Source organism: Rhineura floridana, chromosome 20, assembly GCF_030035675.1.
Source record: "Rhineura floridana isolate rRhiFlo1 chromosome 20, rRhiFlo1.hap2, whole genome shotgun sequence".
Taxonomy (NCBI): Eukaryota; Metazoa; Chordata; class Lepidosauria; order Squamata; family Rhineuridae; genus Rhineura; species Rhineura floridana.
Window position 1 is genome coordinate 20610101 of NC_084499.1, and position 19131 is coordinate 20629231.

The following is a 19131-nucleotide window of genomic DNA, read 5'->3' on the forward strand; positions in this document are numbered from 1 at the left end:
CCACTTTCACTGGCTAGCAATGCCTTTCCAGGTCCGACTGGTGGAGAAGGCAGACGCTAGACACTGATGGGGGCAGACAGACAGCAGCATGTGATACGTTTGCTAAAACCTCTGCACTGGCTGCCCAGATCCTAGTGGGCTGGTTCAAGGCTCTTGTGTTGATATACAAAGCCTTGAACAACTTGAGCCCTTCTATCCCAGCCTGATCGCCGATATCATCTGGAGGAGCATGGCTAGTTGTCCCCCATGTTACAGAGGCCTCAACCAGAAGATGGGCATTTTGTGTCACTCTTCTGGCACAGATGTGGCAGGCACCCTCGCCTTTGACTTTCAGGCATCCCTTGAAGATTTTGTTGTGCCGACAGGCCTGCACAGCTGTTTAGAATGTCTCTTGACTAGCTAGTCATTTTTTAAATGGTGGTTTTCCATTGCTTTTAAGTGTTTTTATGTTGCTGTACACTGCACTGATATTTTGCAGGAGGGCAGTAGTGTGGGTATATATATTTCCAAAGTGCTGGTATTTACGTCCCCTAGATCCTCAAATACGCCACCACTAACCATCATAGTGCAACAAGCTTCACTTTCTAGTTGGATTTCAAAACCAGCAATGCAGTGGAGATGGCTATTCTTGGACTGAAATCTACATAACTAGCAAGATGTCTGCCTCCCCCCAAACTTCCTGGCTGATTGACAGGAGAATGGTCTTTTACTTTCGGATTAATAAAGAATGCAATAATGTTTTGCAGAAATATCATCTTTTCTCCCAGATGTATTACTTTTTAAAACACACACACACAAGACATGAGCACTAAAACCTCAACTCCCCCTCAAGAAGGATTGATTCTCTTGTCTGAAAGGCTCATCAATAGCATGCATGCTGCAATGGTAAAAATATTTATAATTGCCATCAATTGCCAAACCCGTTTATAGTTTTTGAGAGTAAAGATGAACCATCACCTCGGGGGTCAAAAAACCTCAAGCACTAGGAAACTAGCTATAGGATGGCAATATTGTGACCTGGTCCTCTACCAGTAATAACCACACATATCAGCCATCCATCTGATATATCCCAGGGCTGAGGAACTTCAGGCTCTCCAGTTCTCTCTATACGGCCCTCTGGACTCCCCCCCCCAGATCACACCTCCTCCCTCCAACCCGCCACATCCTCTGGCTTTCGATTCCCCCACTCACAGCTGTATTCCACGGGTTCTGTCTCTGCCCTGCTGATTTAAGAGCAAATCACCACATCTTAAACAACAGAAGCAGGTCTTTAAAAAAAACAAGCCATGCAAATGCCAATGATCTGGAGCACCAGAAGGAACAGCAGGCCGCTGTGAAAACTGCTGTCCATCTGTTCTGTCTCTTCGCCACTTTGCATTTTGCCTCCTTTTCTGGGAGAGCCTCATGCATGTTTTACAATTGCCTGTAACTCCATCATCACCAGATCTCATAGCAACTGTGAGATTAAAACAGAAACTGGAAGGGGAACACAAAGAGTGGTGGTGTTGGGAAGCATTATTTGGGAGCGCAGTGTCAGCACTGCCCCATTCCCCCTTCAGGGCCGGTTCAGCTTTTGGGTCAAGGGAACATCTGTCCCGGAGGCCAGTCATGCAAAAAGGTTGCCCGTCTCTCCTAAGCTGCTCTGCAGGGGATGGCAGCACAGCACCACAGCCACCAACCACTCCTAGATTTACAGATTGCACCTCTCACCACACACACACACACCCCTAACTGTTACAAGTTAAAGGTGGAAATAGGTACTATGAGGAACGGGGCATAGCCAGCTTTATGTTGCTGGCATCCTTTCAAAGGGTGCCCAAACTCCTTGCCAAGAGCGGCTGCTCCCTGCTCACACTCTCAGCCTGGTGGTCCACTGCAGAGGTCAGCCAAACTGATGAGAGGAGGTTGGGCAGGGCGACCCTGCTAGAGGAGGAGGATAAAAGCATAACGGGTGGCACATTTAGAGGAGGCTCCAAGGAGGAAGGGAACAAGGGCAGGGAAGAAGTAGCAGAAAAAGAAAAGGGTAAAGAGATAGGCTGTGGGCCAGCCTTACCAAGGTGACTTGGGGGCACAGCATGGGAGGAAGAAAAGGGCAGCGATTCGAGGGCTGGTCTGCCAGCCCCAGTGGTGAGTCGAGGGGGGGAAAGGGTTAATTGAAGGGAGAGTCTGCTTGCATACCTGATGATAGAGGGATTTATGGGGAAGCAAGACTTCTTAAATAAAGAGGTCCCAGAAGGGCTCTGATGATGAGAAGAGCTTTGAATTCATCTGAGTGAAGAGCTCACCAGAGGTTTTCTGAAGACAAGAGAGCCCCTCAGGCCCTGAAGAACCTCCGGATCCATAGTGGGAGGTCGGACCTTCCCAGAGCAGAGATCATCTCAAAGCAGAGATTGCCCCAGGGCTGAGATCTACGTTAGGCACGCAACCTTGGTGCTTAAAAGCTTGCCCTGGCTTCCCGTATGTTACCGGGCCAAGTCCAAGGTTCTGGTATTAATTTACAAGGTTCTTAACAACTTGGGTCCAGGATACCTCAAGGACTACCTGATCCCTTATGCCCCTGCCTGATCACTGAGATCTTTTGGGGAGTCTCTGTTGGTGGTCCCCTACAGCTCAGACACACAGCTCAAAATGACAAAAAGTTGTTGCATTCAATGTTCTGGGCCCCAAACCTGTGGAACTCCTTCCCAACTGAGATTAGACGGGCACCCCTTCTTGCTGAACTTCAGGCAAGTAACAAAAGACAGCGTTCAGGTTTCCATTTGGCTTCATGATGAATTTTTACTGTTTTGTTGGTTTGTCTTTTATGTACCCAGCTTACAAATGCTCAACGCTTAAAAGGTATATAAATGCCTTCAACAAATAAATAAATTGCCCCCTCTGCAAAACAGCCAACCCTTCTCGCTACACACACACACATTTCCATAGCAAAGACTAGAACGGCCGGGAACCTTCTCTATAACTGGCAGGATAAATTGGCTTGCCTGCCAAGTCCGCTGGTAAAACAGCCAGGCAACCTCCACAGCAGCCGGCATACGAAAGGAAAGCTTTGCATAAACATCTCGATTGCATGCATTGATTTCCCCCCTCTTGTTCCTTTTGCTTTTTTGCTAAGACAACACTAAAAGGATTATATCAGCAACACTTCAGGAAGCCGGTTTCCCTCCCCCTCAACTTGTCTATGAGAGCCTATTGATAAAGCTCTTGGCCACAGCAATAAAATGCATCAACACCAATCTGTTGTAGCTTGGAAGTTTCCACGCCAACAATGAAATCAAAGATGCCACACATACACCCCGAATCTGTGAAAGTCTGGGGCAACTTGAACTTCCTTTGGTGCAATTATTTTTAAGCCACTTGAAGGAAAAAAAGATCCTCTGGCACCTTTCTTCCACCCCAGGACCACTTTCAGGTTATTTATCAAAGATTTACATCCCGCCTTTCCTCCAGGGAGCTTAAAGTGGCGTACAAATGTGGTTCTCCACCTCCCTATTTTGCCTTCATGGCAACCCTGTGAGGTAGGTCAGGCCGTGAGACTGTGGTCACAAAGAGAGCTTTGTTTGGATTTGAACCCTGGTCTCCCAGGGCTGAGTCCAACACCAGTTGTTGGGAATCACAACCGGGCAAAATGCCGCTGCACTCAGGTCCCGCTTGTGAGCTTCCCATAATGAACACCTGGTTGGCCACTGTGAGGACAGGATGTTGGGTTAGATGAGCCACTGACCTGATCCAGCAGGGCTTTTCTTATGGAAGTCAGTTGTGATAACAGAACCTCCATGCCGAGGGGCAGTCTCTTTCTGAATACCAACTGGTGAGGACCAACAACTGGAGAGTTGCTGTTGCACTCAGGACCTGCTTATGAGCTTCCCATAATGGGCATCTGGTTGGCCACTGTGAGGACAGGATGTTGGACTAGGTGGGCCGCTGGCCTGATCCAGCAGGCTCTCCTAACATTCTCCAACCTGGTGCCCTCCAAATGTCACTAGGCTCCACCTCCCATCAACCCCAGCCACCAATGATGAATGTTCAGGGGCGATGGGAGTTTGGGTCTATATATACATAACATCAAATATCCAGAACACCATTAATGGTGTTATAAAAATTTATTACATAAAAATGGAGTTCTATCTAGTAATGTAAAAAAGAAGAGAAAACACATTAACACAAATCCAGAAAGATAAGGATCAAACCCTGTAATACCAAAACTGAGATAAAGAAATTCAAAAAAATGAACATATATCCCCATAAATATAACTACAACTTATGAAAAATCTAATAAAAATCTGAAGCAATAAGCTTTTTAAAAATTGATAAAATGCCATCTAGGATGTTCTTGCGTGCAGGTCTCCGAATGACTTACAAATGCCAATATGTATATATAAATAGATTATATTTATCTATATTTGTTACCCATGACTTTACGGATTTACATTGTTGGTTCATCAGACAGGGATTATTCTCTTTGTTGCTCGTTCTGAGAGTCTGGCATAAAAACGTCTGGAAGGCAGCAGGCTGGGAACATCTGCTGAAAAAGTGTTCTATAAATGGCAAGAAGAATTACGATGACCCACCAAAAGCAACAACGGAAACACCAAAGGGGTTGTATCGAGTTCAGTTCTACTCAAAGTGGCCCCATTGCAATGAATGGATCTAAATTAGTCATGGCCATTATTTTCTACTCCAAGTAGGATGAGCCCTGGCTGCAACCCTTGGAATCAACCTCGTCTGTTTTGTCAAAAGGTAGATCTCTGGTGTCATCTACGGCTTGCATTGCTCCATTCATAAGAAATTGCAGAAAGACCTCTGTCCACGTTACTGTTTGACTCTGAAGTACTTAGAGTTACTGATGGTAGAAGCTCCCCACCCCCACCCCCCAAGGAGAAGAGAGAGAGAGAGTTAGGGAGAGAAGCTCTTAGCAACTTGTGTCTGAATCATTAATTTCTCCTGGACTGCTATAATGACTCTCTCCTGATTCTGGAGTTGCATTTTCATCTATAATTAGCAGGAAGTGAATGGCGCTGCGGAGGGGGGATGTTGCACTTACACACCATAACATTAAGGCGCAGAGAGTAAATGAACTCAGATGTAGTGTCAATTTCGCAGGCGCATGAGATTGGTTCGCCCAAAACTGAAAACACCAATGGAATGATAATTGCACAGCAGGACTCTCAAGGAGCGGCTCCTCAGGAACAGACAAAATGAAAGATGTGCAGCCTCGCACACACACACACACAGCAACAAATAAGGATTGTTTCCTCTGTCAAAGGGAGCACTCACCTGACGCTTTGTTTTTGCCAGGGCTGCAGGTTTTAATTGGATTAATCTATCGTCTATTTTACATTGATTAATTATCTGACTCTTAACTGCTGAACAGATTAAATTTGCACTTTGCCAAAACCTCAATAAATAGTTGGTTTAAAGAGTTATTGAAGGAACAGTGAATTACTCCCAGTTTAAGGAGGGTCACCTGTCGAGTGCCCCGAGTTCAAATCTGGAATGTTGGAAAGGGTGCAGGCAAAACCCCAGCATGATTCGGAGTTCGCTCTGTGCAGCCTGTTTATGGTCTGTGCAGCGAACGGTGTGATTCGGCGTGGTGTCGGTGCTGATCTGCCAAAGTCTGTGTTCCTTATTTTTCTCTCTCAGATGGGCAAGATTCCCATCATCTGAAAGATGCCTTCTTGCGATTCTGTGACTCTGTCCACATACCACATCGGCCAGGATCTCCCAGTGAATATCCACCTCCTGGTTTTGCCTCATCCACATTTATTTGTTTATGGGTGTCCTTAACTTTCATCAGATTCTCAAAGGGGTTCATGACCCCAAAAAGGTTAGGAACCGCTGCCCTAGGTCGATTCACTCTGAACCAGACACTCCCCAGCTCCTGCCGGCTTTCCCCTAAAACTGGCCCTTTCCCATTAAGGAGCTGCTGTGACCTGCCGCCATGTTGGGGTCACATAGGACCCCCCAAATATCTCAGATGTGCACTGCTTAATCTTCTCCCATTCAGTTTTAATTAGAGACCCTCTGACCCCAGTTTCTCCGGGAACTCTACCCGCACACATACACGTAGGAAGCTGCCTTATACCATTTGGTTCATCTAGCTTAATATTGTCTACACTGACTGGCAGCAGTGGCTCTCCATGGTGTCAGAGAAGGGGGCATTCCCTACCTGAAGTTGCCAGGGATTGAACTTGGGGCCTTCTGCATGCAAAGCAGGTGCTTTGCCACTGAGCTATGGCCGTTCCCCCCCAAAAAAGCACAATTCTAGTCCTCATGGTTCACAATAAAATAAACAGGGACATAAAAAGCTGACTTATACTGAGTCTGCCTGCTGGTCCATACAACATAATATTGTCTACTCTGATTGGCAGCAGCCTTTCAGGATTGCAGGCAAACAATCTCTCCCAGCCCTACCTGGAGATACCGGTGGGGACTGAACATGGGGCCTCCTGCATGCAAAGCAGGTGCTCTGCCACTGTGCTATGGCACAAGTCCCCAAACTACACCTACACAAAACTACACCTACACTACATATACTGTAAGTTCAGTCGTGTTTTGAAGCATAACTGAAGGAGATTTAGTGACAGGGCAGAAACTAAGGCTGCAATCCTAACCCCACTTACCTGGGAGAAAGCCCCGCTGAAGTCAAGGGGGCTTACTTCTGAGCATATCTAGTTGGATTCCAGCCTAAGATAATGACATACAAAATGGCAAAAGAATCAAGGAGATTGTTACATCCCAAAAAACAAAAGCCTTTGGAATCAGTTATGACCCCAGATGTATAGGGCAGGATTAAAGCAAGTCTGTCTTCAGTTCAGTGTGCTATCACTCCTTACCCCCAATAAGACCACGATTACTGTCGCTTTTCTGGGGAAGACAAACAATAGGTGGCGAGAATAAAATTCATGAGTCAGTGACTGCAATTAGATCGTTAGCAGCTTATTGGCTACAAATTTCAAGCCTTGCAGTCTATGGTTTTAATTTGTTTCAAGTCTCTGTGACCCTCCAGATGTACATTGTAGCTGAATTGCAACTCTGAGCACTGGCACAGACAGCGTAAAGGCAATGAAAAGGGGGCCCTTGACAGAGTGGGGAATTTGAATTGGAGGCGATTCAGTCTCTTGGCTCCCCCCCTCCCCACTTCTGAATTTACACAAGAGGGTTCACTCCCTCTCTCTCAGGGGTGTAGTCGTCTGGGGTCTCGGGGGGTCTTAGACCCCTTACTTTTTTTGGGAGCAGGGTCCCAGCAGGGTCCCTGTGTCTCCAGCATCCTGTGAGCCAATCAGTGTGAAAGGGGAGTGTGTTAGCCACTGAGAAGAGTCTTCTAACATGCTTCTTTGTCCTTTCTTGCTGATTGCAGCCAGTCAGAGTGAAAAGAGGTGAGTCAGCCACTGTGAAGACTCTTCTCAGTAGCTAACACAGTCCCCTTTCATGCGGATTGGCTCCTAGAGACGTCTGTTGTTGTGGGAGAAGACTACAACTCCGTAGCCAAAAAGGCTGGGTGGTGCTGATGGGAGCTGTAATCCAAAACATTGAGTCAGGGGCATCGGGTTGGAGAAGGCCGATCAAGAAGCAGAGCTGTGCCAGCAGGTAATCCATTCCATGCTTTTTCCTGTAGGTGGGGGGCAGGGGGGAGGCTCCTGGGAACCAGCAGCTTTATGCAGTGGCTACTGCTAGTTTTCCTAGCGCATCCATGTGCTTATCTGATTTGCCGGGGACAAAACTGTCTCCAGCAGCCTCTATTGAGGCTCCTCTCCGTTTTACACATCGTCCCTTTATACCCTGTGCTGGCACCGGGTGATTTGTGTTTCACTCCATCGAGTTTTATTATGGCTCAGGGCCAAGACTGAATATCAGGTATCTTGCAGTCTGATGTCAGGAGACCCTGCAAAATAGTGTCTAAAAAGTTGATTATTTTCTTCCAGTATCTTTTTATTTTATTTTATTGGGGGGGGTTGTGTGTTGAGGGATTCAAGTCCATCAGCTGGAAGAAGGAAGAGTGTATCTCTGTATAGGAAGTTGTAGGCTGAGGAGGGGAACCTTTTTTTCAGCTGGAGGGCTGCTTTCCATCACGGACAGCCTTCCGGGGGGCCGCGTTCCAGTGATGGGTGTGGTGAAAGGTTAAAGTGGGTGGAGCAATGGATGTGGCTTTATACCTTCCTATAACAGGCTACATTTCAACCACCCAAGTCAATGTGTGTGTGTGTGTACACACACAGACATACACATCCTCTTCCATCCTTCTCAGGTCCCAGTCAAGGGAGTCCTCAACAGAGGAGCAGCTGTCTTTGCATGCATCCCCTAACCTTTAACTCCCCAAACACAGTTGCAGAGGCATGGATTTTACCCCTCACTCATGCTCGTAAAACATCTCTTGGCCAGTGATCTCTTCCACTGGGCAACCCCAAAACTTAGGGTGTTTTTTTTTTATAATGCATTTACCGTTATTTCATAGCATCAAGTGTTAATATAGGGAGATTCAGTCAATAGCCTGTTTTGGGTCCCCCCCCTTTTAAAAACACTGCTTCCTTCTTTGTTTCTGCAATAGCGGCTGACCGCTCAGTTAATTTTATTGCTGAATGTATAGTCTGCTGCAGCGTGGGATCTGTGTGGACAAAGTCTTCAAGCCTTCCAACGATTGCTCTCTCTAATTTTGTTGCTATCAACTGGCTGGATGCTGCCTTAAGAGAGAGAGAGGGGAAAAGGTGACCTAATGCCATAGCAGGTGTGAGTGTGTGTAAGAGAGACTACAAACCTCAGGGAGCCACAAATTAAATAATGTTTAATGGCTTTAAGATCCCAGTCACCACGGAACAGATGAAGCAGTGGAGTCGAATGGCCAATCTGGAAAGAGAGCTCGTTTTCTTCTTATGCGCTTTTGTTCAAGGGGCATTCGGTAACTGTGGAGGATCTGATGGCAAGGGTGGCCACAGCAGCACGCAGGCAGGCCCTGAGCACAAGAGCTCTCTCTGCTTGCGATTCTGGTGTTTGGAGGTACGCTGCCTCCGACGGAGGAGGGAGAACACAAGAAGAGCCTGGCTGCTGGATCAGGCCAAAGGCGGGCCGTCTAGCCCATCGCCGTGTTCTCACAGTGGCCAGCTGGATGCCTCAACTGAAAGCCCCAAAGCAGGACCTGAGCGCAAAGGCAGCACTCTCCATGCATGAGATTCCCTGTCATTACAACAGGTGGGTTGGCCCATCCACCTGTCAAAGTCAGCCCGCGTGGTAGTGGGGGGAGATGATCTGGTGCACTTGCCCAAAACCGTTCATCACTCCTGCCCTCGGCGGCATCAGTCAATCGTGATAACTCTGCTGCCGGGTTCTTGCCCATTATATGGCCGCGCTGGCTGAGGCTGATGGGAGGTACAGCCCCAAACAGCTGCAGGGGCCAGGTTGAGACAAGCCAATCTAACCCTTATGGCTGCTTGAATGTGTCTACTTATGGCCAAGTCTGGTCAGGTCCCAGAAATGTGAGAGATGATGGCTGGGCAGGAAAGGGCTGTAGCTCAGTGGGTAGAGCACCTGTTTGGCATGCAGAAGGTCCCATGTTCAGTCCCTGATGGCATCTCCTGGTGGGGCTGGGAACATCCCCTGCCTAAAATCCTGGAGGGCTGCTGCCAGTCAGTGTGGACAACACTGAGCAAGGGGCAGACTGGGTACAAGGCAGACCGCTTTGATGAGGATCCCCAAAGTGCTTCTCTGCCCTCTGAGGCTCCCTGCCTTCCAGCAGAAACCATTGTGCCAAACAGTTAAAACTGCGGCATAATCTCTATGAAATAAAGATCCGTGGAAATCAATGTGTCATGCGGAATTCAAGAGTCTGTTTTGCTTTTGAGTGAAGAGTACAAACAATCCACGGCCTCTCGTGTGTGGATGCAGCCCTGATTTTCTCTTGCAAACAAGCGCCATGGATACTTTGCGGTTCCCTCCAGCAAGAAGGAGAGCCTTGGGGTCACAGTCTCTAGGGAACTCTGCAGGCACGCACCCCCTAAGGCAGAACGATTCCAGCACTTTTGTTGGGGCTAATTTGCGCATTTTGTGACAACAAAGGGGCTTTCACAAACTTGCTCGGAGGAGATCACTGCTGGGGAAGCTTCCCCAGAAGTCCTGACTTTAAATGTGGATGCCATCTTGTCTGCTTCCTGGCTGCACCATCCTAAACCATTCCTCTAAAAATATTTTATTTTTTACCATTATTCCTAGATAGATGCAGTGGACACTGGTGCACCTTTGACAGCTCCTTGAAGGTTCAGACTAAAACCCAGAGCGGAATCTGCTAACCCACTGACATGCAGCCACCAGCCCCCACTGGATAGATGCAAAACCTGCCCCCTGAGTTTTTGGCTTTGCCTCCCTTCTCTCTCTCCCGCCCAACAAAAGGTAAATCAGATGCAATTGGTCTTAAGGAAGGGTGTTGATCATTGACTCCGTTAGAAGAGTAAAAATGTTCATATTGGGAACGGATCCAGACAGAATTTCCTGACTCCTCTTCATAAAAATTGCCATTTCTGTACGCCTACCTTTCATGGCGCAGAGTGGTAAGCGGTGGTAACGCAGCCGAAGCTCTGCTCATGGCCGGAGTTCAATTCCAACGGAAGGAGGAAGTCGAATCTCCGGTAAAAGGGGTCGAGGTCCACTCAGCCTTCCATCCATCCGTGGTCGGTAAAATGAGTACCCGGCATAAGCTGAGGGGTAAAGAAAGGCCGGGAACGGAACTGGCAATCCCACCCCATATATACGGTCTGCCTAGTAAACGTCGCAAGACGTCACCCTAAGAGTTGGAAACGACTCGCACTACAAGTGTGGGGACACCTTTACCTTTTTACCTTTCTGTCAACCCATAAGAACATAAGAAGAGCCTGTTGGATCTGGCCAGTGGCCCATCCAGTCCAGCATCCTGTTCTTACAGTGGCCCACCAGATACACATTATGGGAAGCCCGCAAACAGGACTTGAGCACAACAGCAACCCTCCCCTCCTGCGGTTTCCAGCAACTGGTTGTCAGAAGCATCTGACTGTGGTGGCACAGCACAGCCATCATGGCTAGTAGCCACTGACAGCCGTATCCCCCATGAATTTGTCTGATCTTCTTTTAAAGCCATCCAAGTTGGTGGCCACCTGAGAGAGGAATAGGAGGTGTCCTAACAACACAGCATCTTTAGCAAACGACCCTTACCAAGATTTTTGCAGGGGAAGCCATGAGTGTTTAAAGTAGTATCACAGTGCTTTAAATGTATGGTGCAGACGTTGGCTGACATTTGTCTCACAGTGACATGACAGCCCTGTGTGGTAGGACAGCGTCTTATTAGAGATGAGGGGAGGAGTGCGCCAAAGTCAAGACCGGCTAGCTTGTCTAAAGGCACACAGCCAAATTGTGGCTAAGAGCTGAACCACCTCACAGTCTTAACCACGAGGCCAGGGGAAGCCAATGTGGTGCCCACCAGATGCCGGTGGAGTCCCAACTCCCATCATGCCTGACCACAGACCACGCTGGCTGCTTGGACTTTGAAATCTAACAAGATCTGGACGGCAGGACCTTGGCCACCCCGCGCTATGGTTAACCAAGCTCTCTCCAAGCAGAGACCTTCTCTGAAGGTCAAACAGCACAATTGCAATCAGACCGGAAGAGGCACTCGGAGCCATTCTCAGTCCCATTGGCTCACAAACAAAAAGGGCTCTCATCAGTTCCCAAACCAACCCTGGGCTTTTTGCACACCTTCCCTTGCTTAACAGCCAGTGGGGTCAGGTCTGGGAGAGATCTGAAACCACATGCCAATTAGACTCCTGATAAAGTTAATTACTTCTCTCCTGCACCAGACTCAGGTGAGCCTCAGGAGAATTGCAAATGCCAGGTGTTTCAAAAGAAGGTTCCGACCCAGTGAAGTATTTTCAATGCACAGGGGGAAAACAGACACACACACAAGAACTGTTTCCAGGGGGTTAATTCGGATGCATCTTCCCAACGATTGCACAAGGAAAGCTAAACTCGTGTGCGGATGCGAGGAGATCAATATGGCATTGGAAACAACAAATCTTTATGGCTTATACCAGCCACACACAAATTAAGATGGCTGGTCTGAAACCACCATGTGAAAAGCAGGCTCCTTGTCTGTGTGGTGTAGTGGTTAAGGTGCTGGATTATGACCTGGGAGACCAGGGTTCGAATCCCCACACAGCCATGAAGCTTACTGGGTGACCTTGGGCCAGTCACTGCCTCTCAGCCTCAGAGGAAGGCACCTCTGAATACTGCTCACCATGAAAACCCTATTCATAGGGTCGCCCATAAGTTGGAATCGACTTGAAGGCAGTCCATTTCATTTTCACTTGCCAAACAGGCACCACTGATCCTTAGACCCTGTTTGAAGAACACAAGGATTAAGAAGAGCCTGCTGGATCAGGCCAAAGGGGGCCAAACTAGCCCAGCTTCCTGCTCTCACGGTGGCCTACCAGAAGCCCCCAATGGGAAGCTGGACCTGAGCACCACAGCAGCTCTCTTCTGGACCAACCGACCTCCCACTTCTTTCACAGCAAAATGGAAAATGGAAATGGACTGCCTTCACGTCGATCCCGACTCATGGCGACCCTACAAATATGGTTTTCATGGTGAGCAGTATTCAGAGGTGGTTTACCATTGCCTTCCTCTGAGGCTGAGAGGCAGTGACTGGCCCAAGGTCACCCAGTGAGCTTCATGGCTGTGTGGGGATTCAAACCCTGGTCTCTCAGGTCATAGTCCAACACTCTAACCACTACGCCTCACTGGCTCTCTCTTTCACAACAGTGGTGCCCTATTTTCAGCACTTGAAAACTGAAGGCTGGTTCACACGTTCAGGACAAACAAATGCAACATCCAGGGTTGACCGGAAAACAGGGAAGGGTCCGTCCCTAACCCACCACCACAAGCAGAACTTTCCCACCTCTGTGAGGACGCTTTGTCTGCTGGATTTGTCATGAGTTAGCATATCCAAGCGGCATACAACCCCGCCCGAGCAGCATCAAGCAGTCATCAGCCAAAAGCTTAACATTTTCAGCCATCCAACAATGAGGCGAAGAAGATTTTCAGCATGCACCTGAACTGCAACAGAGGTGGCACATGCATCCCTTTAGGTGAACTGGAGACAGAAGGGTTTGTGTTGAAAACACACAGAGATTGAAATCACGAGGCTCTTTTGAGTTTAACAGCCTGTTTGGCAAGAGGATGAATTAAGTCAAGAGACTTTAGGGGTAATCCTGCGATCACAGAACTTCGTCTGCTTAAAGGCAGGCTGCTGTTGCTTTAATAACGGAAGCAAGAGAGCCAACTCTCGACGGGCGTCAAGTGCTTCTTAGTGCCTTGCCTCACCCGGCACCTCAGTTTTTTTGAGAAAGAGGCGCTTGGTCAAAGCAGCCTGGCTCTTGCCAGCAGGTGCAGGCCTTTGGAACAGATGTTTGCAGCTTAAGATACTCAAAAGTCTGCATCGGAAGGCCCCCTTTTTTTAAAAAAAAAACACAAAAACCAAATGAATCAATTAGAGATTCCTGTGTTTGTTCAACCGTGCAAAAACAAGGCGCTCCCAGTTTCATAGCATTGCAAGGTCCTGCATTGTGCAAAAACTTTTTTTTTTAAAAGGGTATTATTTTGCCTTCCCATTAGCGGCATTGAACAGGCCAGCATTAATTAATATAGGGAAGGTCACAGAGGCAAGGCTGTTTATACTCTCGGTCAGGGTAACGCAAATCACAGACAGCAGCAAAGCTGTATTTTGGAAACTGGGGAGGTTATGTATATGTGAATATTTAATGTTTTTATTTTGTTCTTCATTGCATTTTTAAATCACAGATGTGTTTGCCGCCCCGAGCTCCTTTTGGGAGGAGGGTTAGGATAGAAGTTTAATAATGCAGTATAAATAAATATGTGTGGTTGGACATTCCCAGGCTTGGTGCTGCAATGAGAGCGCCTGAGCATGCCAGAAGAAATGCATCAAGTCATTAAAAGGCTCAGTGTGCCCAGAACGCCCATCTGCCACCGAGGAGGCTGCCTGCTGTCTCTCTGCGTGATCTGGCTTTGCCTCCTTCCGGTCAGCCTTGGCTGTGGGTGGGTAATTTCTGCGACATTGCTACATGCAATTTTTCTTCCAATACAGCAGAACTATTTGCCCTCTCAGGCAGTTGTCTCTCAGGCCTCTGCATGAGTTACTGCTCTGGGCTGGCCTCACAGAAACACAGAGAGCTGTCTTATGCAGAGTCAGATTTGATCCACCTAGCTCAGTACTGTCTACACTGAATGGCAGCAGTACTCTGGGGCTTTAGGCAGAGGCCATACCTGAAGATGCCAGGGACTGAATTTAGGACTTTGGGCAAAAATCAAGTAAGATTCTGGTCCTCATAATTCTGAATAAAGGGCTGAATTAAATAAGAACATAAGAAGCTGCCTTATACTGAGTCAGGCCATTAGTCCATCTAGCTCAGTACTGTCTACACTGACTGGCAGCGGCTCTCCAGAGTTTCAGGCAGGAGCCTCTCCCAGCCCTAACTGGAGATGCCGGTGGGGATTGAACTTGGGCCTTCTGCATGCAGAGCAGCTGTTCTGCCACTGAGCTATAATCTTCCCCGTTAAAAATGAAATAAGATTTTAGTCTTCATATTTCTGAATACAGGGTTGATTTAAATAGGAACGTAGGAAGCTGCCCATACCAAGTCAGGCCATTGGTCCATCTAGCAGTGGCTCTCCAAGGTTTCAGACAAGGGCCTGGAGATGCCGTTGGGGATTGAACCAGGGACCTCAGCTTTTCCTCAGTATGCCTTCCTTCCTAGCCAGAGGCACACCCAGATCAGCAACTCACATGAAACACACACACACACACACACACACACTAGCACAGGGGCTGGGCTTCTCATCTCTGGACGCACTCAAAATAAATCTTGGCTGCAAGAGAGTAGTGTGCCTCCAATTTGAATCTGGGCAAACACCTCGGCCATTAACATCAGAAAACCACCATCCAAACAGGCATAACAACAGTATGCCCCTGTTTCGAATCCGTGGCCTGGGCACACCCTGCAGCATCCAAGAGGGGAGGCAGCGCAATCCCAGAGCTTTTGGGGGCTGCCAAAGCCCAGACACTGGAGGAGCTTCTGATCCCCCCCCCAAAGCCCACAAAACAGGCAAGTTGCCGAGACCGTTTTGAAAGTTTCCATCTGGCATCCCTCGGCGTGTCGCTTAACAATTGACTGCATTCAACGCTGGAAAGGACCCCCCTTCCTCCTCCTCCTCCCCTGCCACAATTGCCTTCTAGAGAACATGTTTGCCATGCTAGAGATTCCAGCTGCAGAGGAGAAGGAGGTGGGGGTACACAACTAGCTGGATTTCGGGGTCACTTCCTGGGCTCCCGGCAGTCGGTGGAAGCAACATCGCAAAGGGAACCCCAGAGAGCTGTTGGTGCCGACAGCAGCAGCCTGGAAAGAGGATTTATTTGCCCTGGCTCCGGCCACGCCGCCCAGCTCTCCGCAGCCTTGCCATTTCCAATTAGCAACATCATGCCGCTGCATTCTCTCTGCAGCCAAAGACAGAAAACTGCCAGCAAGCGAGAGGGCCCTCGTTTTGCAGGCATGGGCCATCACATGTGCAGATGCAGGCCAGTCAATCGCAGCCATGTCCAAAAAGGCTGCAGGGCATCGGACGCCTTTCCTTCATTCCCAGCTTAAAAATGGAGGGCAGGGAACACACACGGAAGCTGCTCTTGCAAGAAAGCGCACGGCTTGGTTTCTATGTTGCCTCCGCGCTCAGGGCAGACTGCATGCTCCAGCCTGTTGCATCTGTCTTGTCTGGCCTGGGAAGGGCCGTAGCAGAGTGGCAGGGCACCTGCTTTGCAAGAAGAATGCCCCGGGTTCAATCCTCGTCATCTCCAGGCAGGGCTCAGAAAGACTCCCTGTCTGAAATCCCAGAGAGTCGGTGACAGTAGGCAATACTGAGCTACATGGACCCACAGCGTGCCTCCGTGTAAGCCACCTTCCTATATTCCTATTTAATCCAGGCCTATACGCAGAACGATGAGGACTAGGAACTTACTTTATCAGAACACAGGAACACAGGAAGCTGCCTTATACTGAGTCAGTCCATTGGTACATCTAGCTCCGTATTGCCGAGTAATGGGCTGCTACCTTTGCAGGTTTGGGGACGCTCGGGAGGGGGGAACGGGGGTGGGACGTACTGGGCAGGAAGAAAACGGAAGACCACCCCCTCTTCTGTTTTGGTTACTGTATCCTGGGCTGCATTTAATTTAGTTACTTATTTTACAACTATAGATACATTGTTCTCCTTCTCTGATTTGTTTTTAATTGCACAGCTTTTTCGTTGCAACCCGCTGTTTATAGTGAAGGGCAAGTAAAAACTCCTTTAAATAAACAAACAGAAATTTGCTTTTGTTTTAAAAAAATAAGTAAACAACAAAGATCCTTCAGATATTTTGCACCTGATATCAAAATGTGTGCTTTTCTTCCTTATGCTTGTCTGGAAATACACAGTGCCTTGCTCATCCTTGTAGCCTCTCAACACAAATAATTCCCCTTAGGGGAGGGTTCCTTCTTTCTCTCTCTCTCTATAAGGCAAACTGCTATTGCCCTCCAAGAGACCCTGGGACTGGGTGTGCATGCATGCGTGCATGTGTGCACATGTGTGCAAATGTATCAATAAACCCCGAAAGAGAACTTTCTTTAAAAAAAAATAAGCAAGGAACACACCAACAAAAACATGTGGCTCGATCAGCCAGGGGTTCACCGAGCAAGCGTCTTGATCTTTTCCTCTCTCTCCCCTGCCGACTCGTGACTCAACATCCCCTTCCAGGTTTTTCAAGCAAGATCCCCACATGTTACCCACCCCGTTCAGAACTGCAGAGTCATTAAAATGCTTCTTTTAAAACCATCCCTGGCAAGTTCAAAAGGAGAGTCAAGCGGAGGAGAGAACTGTGTCTGGGGGAGAGAGATATTACGGAGAGAGAAGGCTCTCTGCTCAGTTTACGAGCACTTTGAATTATAGCTCCCTGAAAGAGAAACTCCGAGAGTCTACGACTTGAAGAGTCACTCAGAAAACACAGTTAGCTTGATTTCCAGAACCTCATTGCCTGGAGAGCTTAATCTGTATTTATCTGTACACGTCTCATTACGTCGGGCTCTGGCAAATTAAAGAGCCCACAACACACCAACTTCTAAGTTATCGTTAACGACTTGGGCCTACGTTGCAATTTTACATAATTTGTGGAGAGGTTAATATGCTGAACCCTGGGGCTCAGAGTCTCTCTGTCACCGCAGCTAATGCTGGATTTTTATTTTTTTATGTTTTGCAAGGAATGGATGGAGAGAGAGCCCAAACTAGATCTTAAAACGGGGGGGGGAGCCATCTCTGAGAACATCTGCCATTCACATATAAAGCAGAGGTACCGGGGATCTTCGTTTCACATGAAAAGGGGGCACTCAACCCTCCTTCCTCCTGCACCTTCCCTCCCTGCACCTCAAGCCTTTTGGGGCGGCAGAGAGATCCCAAGATGTGCAATGAGGGCGATTCTTGGAGAGAGAACACACATGCCACCAATACATGAGTGTTTATTTGCCTATTTGATTGAGCCCTTTTCATTTATAGCCCACCTTCCCACCAACAAACTCAGGACAGTGTACAATGGTTCTCCTCCCATTTCATCCTCACAACAACCTTGTGAGGTTAGGCTGAAAGAAATAGAAACTGGCCCATGGTTACCCAGTAAGCTTCATTCGCATCAGAGTGAGGATCTGAACGTGCATCTCTCTGCTTGAATTCTGACACTCTAACCGCTATGCCACACTGCCTCCCTTTTCATCCAGAAAGCATTGGATGAAATGGTGCCCTCACATCTAGCAGGAGAAAAGGGACGCCCTTGCTGCCTCCTAATGCTGTTCTGTCAAACCAAGAAAGTTTATTTCTTTCGTCATAACCTCACCAGCCTTTTTTTTGGGGGGGGGGGAGATCAGAAGACAAAAATAAACTTCTTTAAAACGATACCTAAACACATCATCCCTGCCACAGATGGAGCGCTTACTGTATAATTAAATGACGATGCAATTCCAGGCCTTTCATACCAAACGCTCCAACACAGGAGAAGATTCCAAGGTCTAAAAGGCCACTCAAGCCTGTGCAGATTCGGAGCCTTTCTGCAAAGCAGGGCTGAATAGGTGAACAGGAATCTGTGCGCACGCATATGCAGACAAGCATGCATGGATACATACATGTGCTTGCCTCTAGCCTCCCAGCATCCAACTGAAAGACTCTCTTTTCCTGTCCCGAAAGCAATTTGCAATTGGGGAGTAAAACAAAAGGTAACGTTCATTGAGCCCTATTTGTGAAAAATGCACATTCTTCCCAATTCATTTCCTGCTCGGCTGCCAGCGGCAGTAAAACAGTACTTAAAATGCAGGCCTGAATATATTTGTTCAACCAACAAGCAAGAGGCAAAAATAATCCCCTGTCTGCGTCTTCCCAGTGTGCTTCTGTTTCACGAGCACACAGTTAATTAGGGCTGCCCATGATTCCAAGAGCAGAAACATATCAAAACTCAGGAAAGCAGAATTCTGTTTATCTTTATTGGCTTATGTCGGTTTACAGCCTACCTGTCTTTGGAGTCATAAGGGCTAGAAACTTGTTTTAACACACACACACACATATCCATGTAGCTTATTGTTGTCTGCACTGACTGGCAGCAGCTTTCCAGGGTTTCAGGCTGACAATAATAAGCTACATGGACCAAAGGTCTGACTCAGTAGAAGGCAGCTTGCTATGTTCCTGTGGGTCACCCAGTTCAGTCTTTTCCTTGGCATGGAATTTTCTGTATGGCTATGTTCTGCCCTTGGTAATGTGCATTTTTCTTTGTGTGTGTGTGTTTTAAAACAAGTTTCTAGCCCTTATGACTCCAAAGACAGGTAGGTTTGAAAGCGTATGCGCAGTGCTTGGTGATATCTCCACTTGGGGTGCTCAGTAGGGTTTCTAGCAGTGTGTGTGTGTGGGGGGGGACAGAATCTCAGCATATCATGTTGCCTCCTCCCCTTTATGCTTTCTAAACTGTCTTATATATGTGTGTGTATATATATATACACACACACACATATATAAGACAGTTTAGAAAACAACAAACAGAAC

General features: G+C 47.8%; 1 protein-coding gene across 2 annotated transcripts in view; it reads right to left on the bottom strand.

The window, feature by feature from the left end:
- Positions 1-19131, bottom strand: part of VAV2 (vav guanine nucleotide exchange factor 2) — a 141074-nt gene that overhangs the window by 93991 nt on the left and 27952 nt on the right. The gene's annotated exons all lie outside the window — the stretch shown is intronic.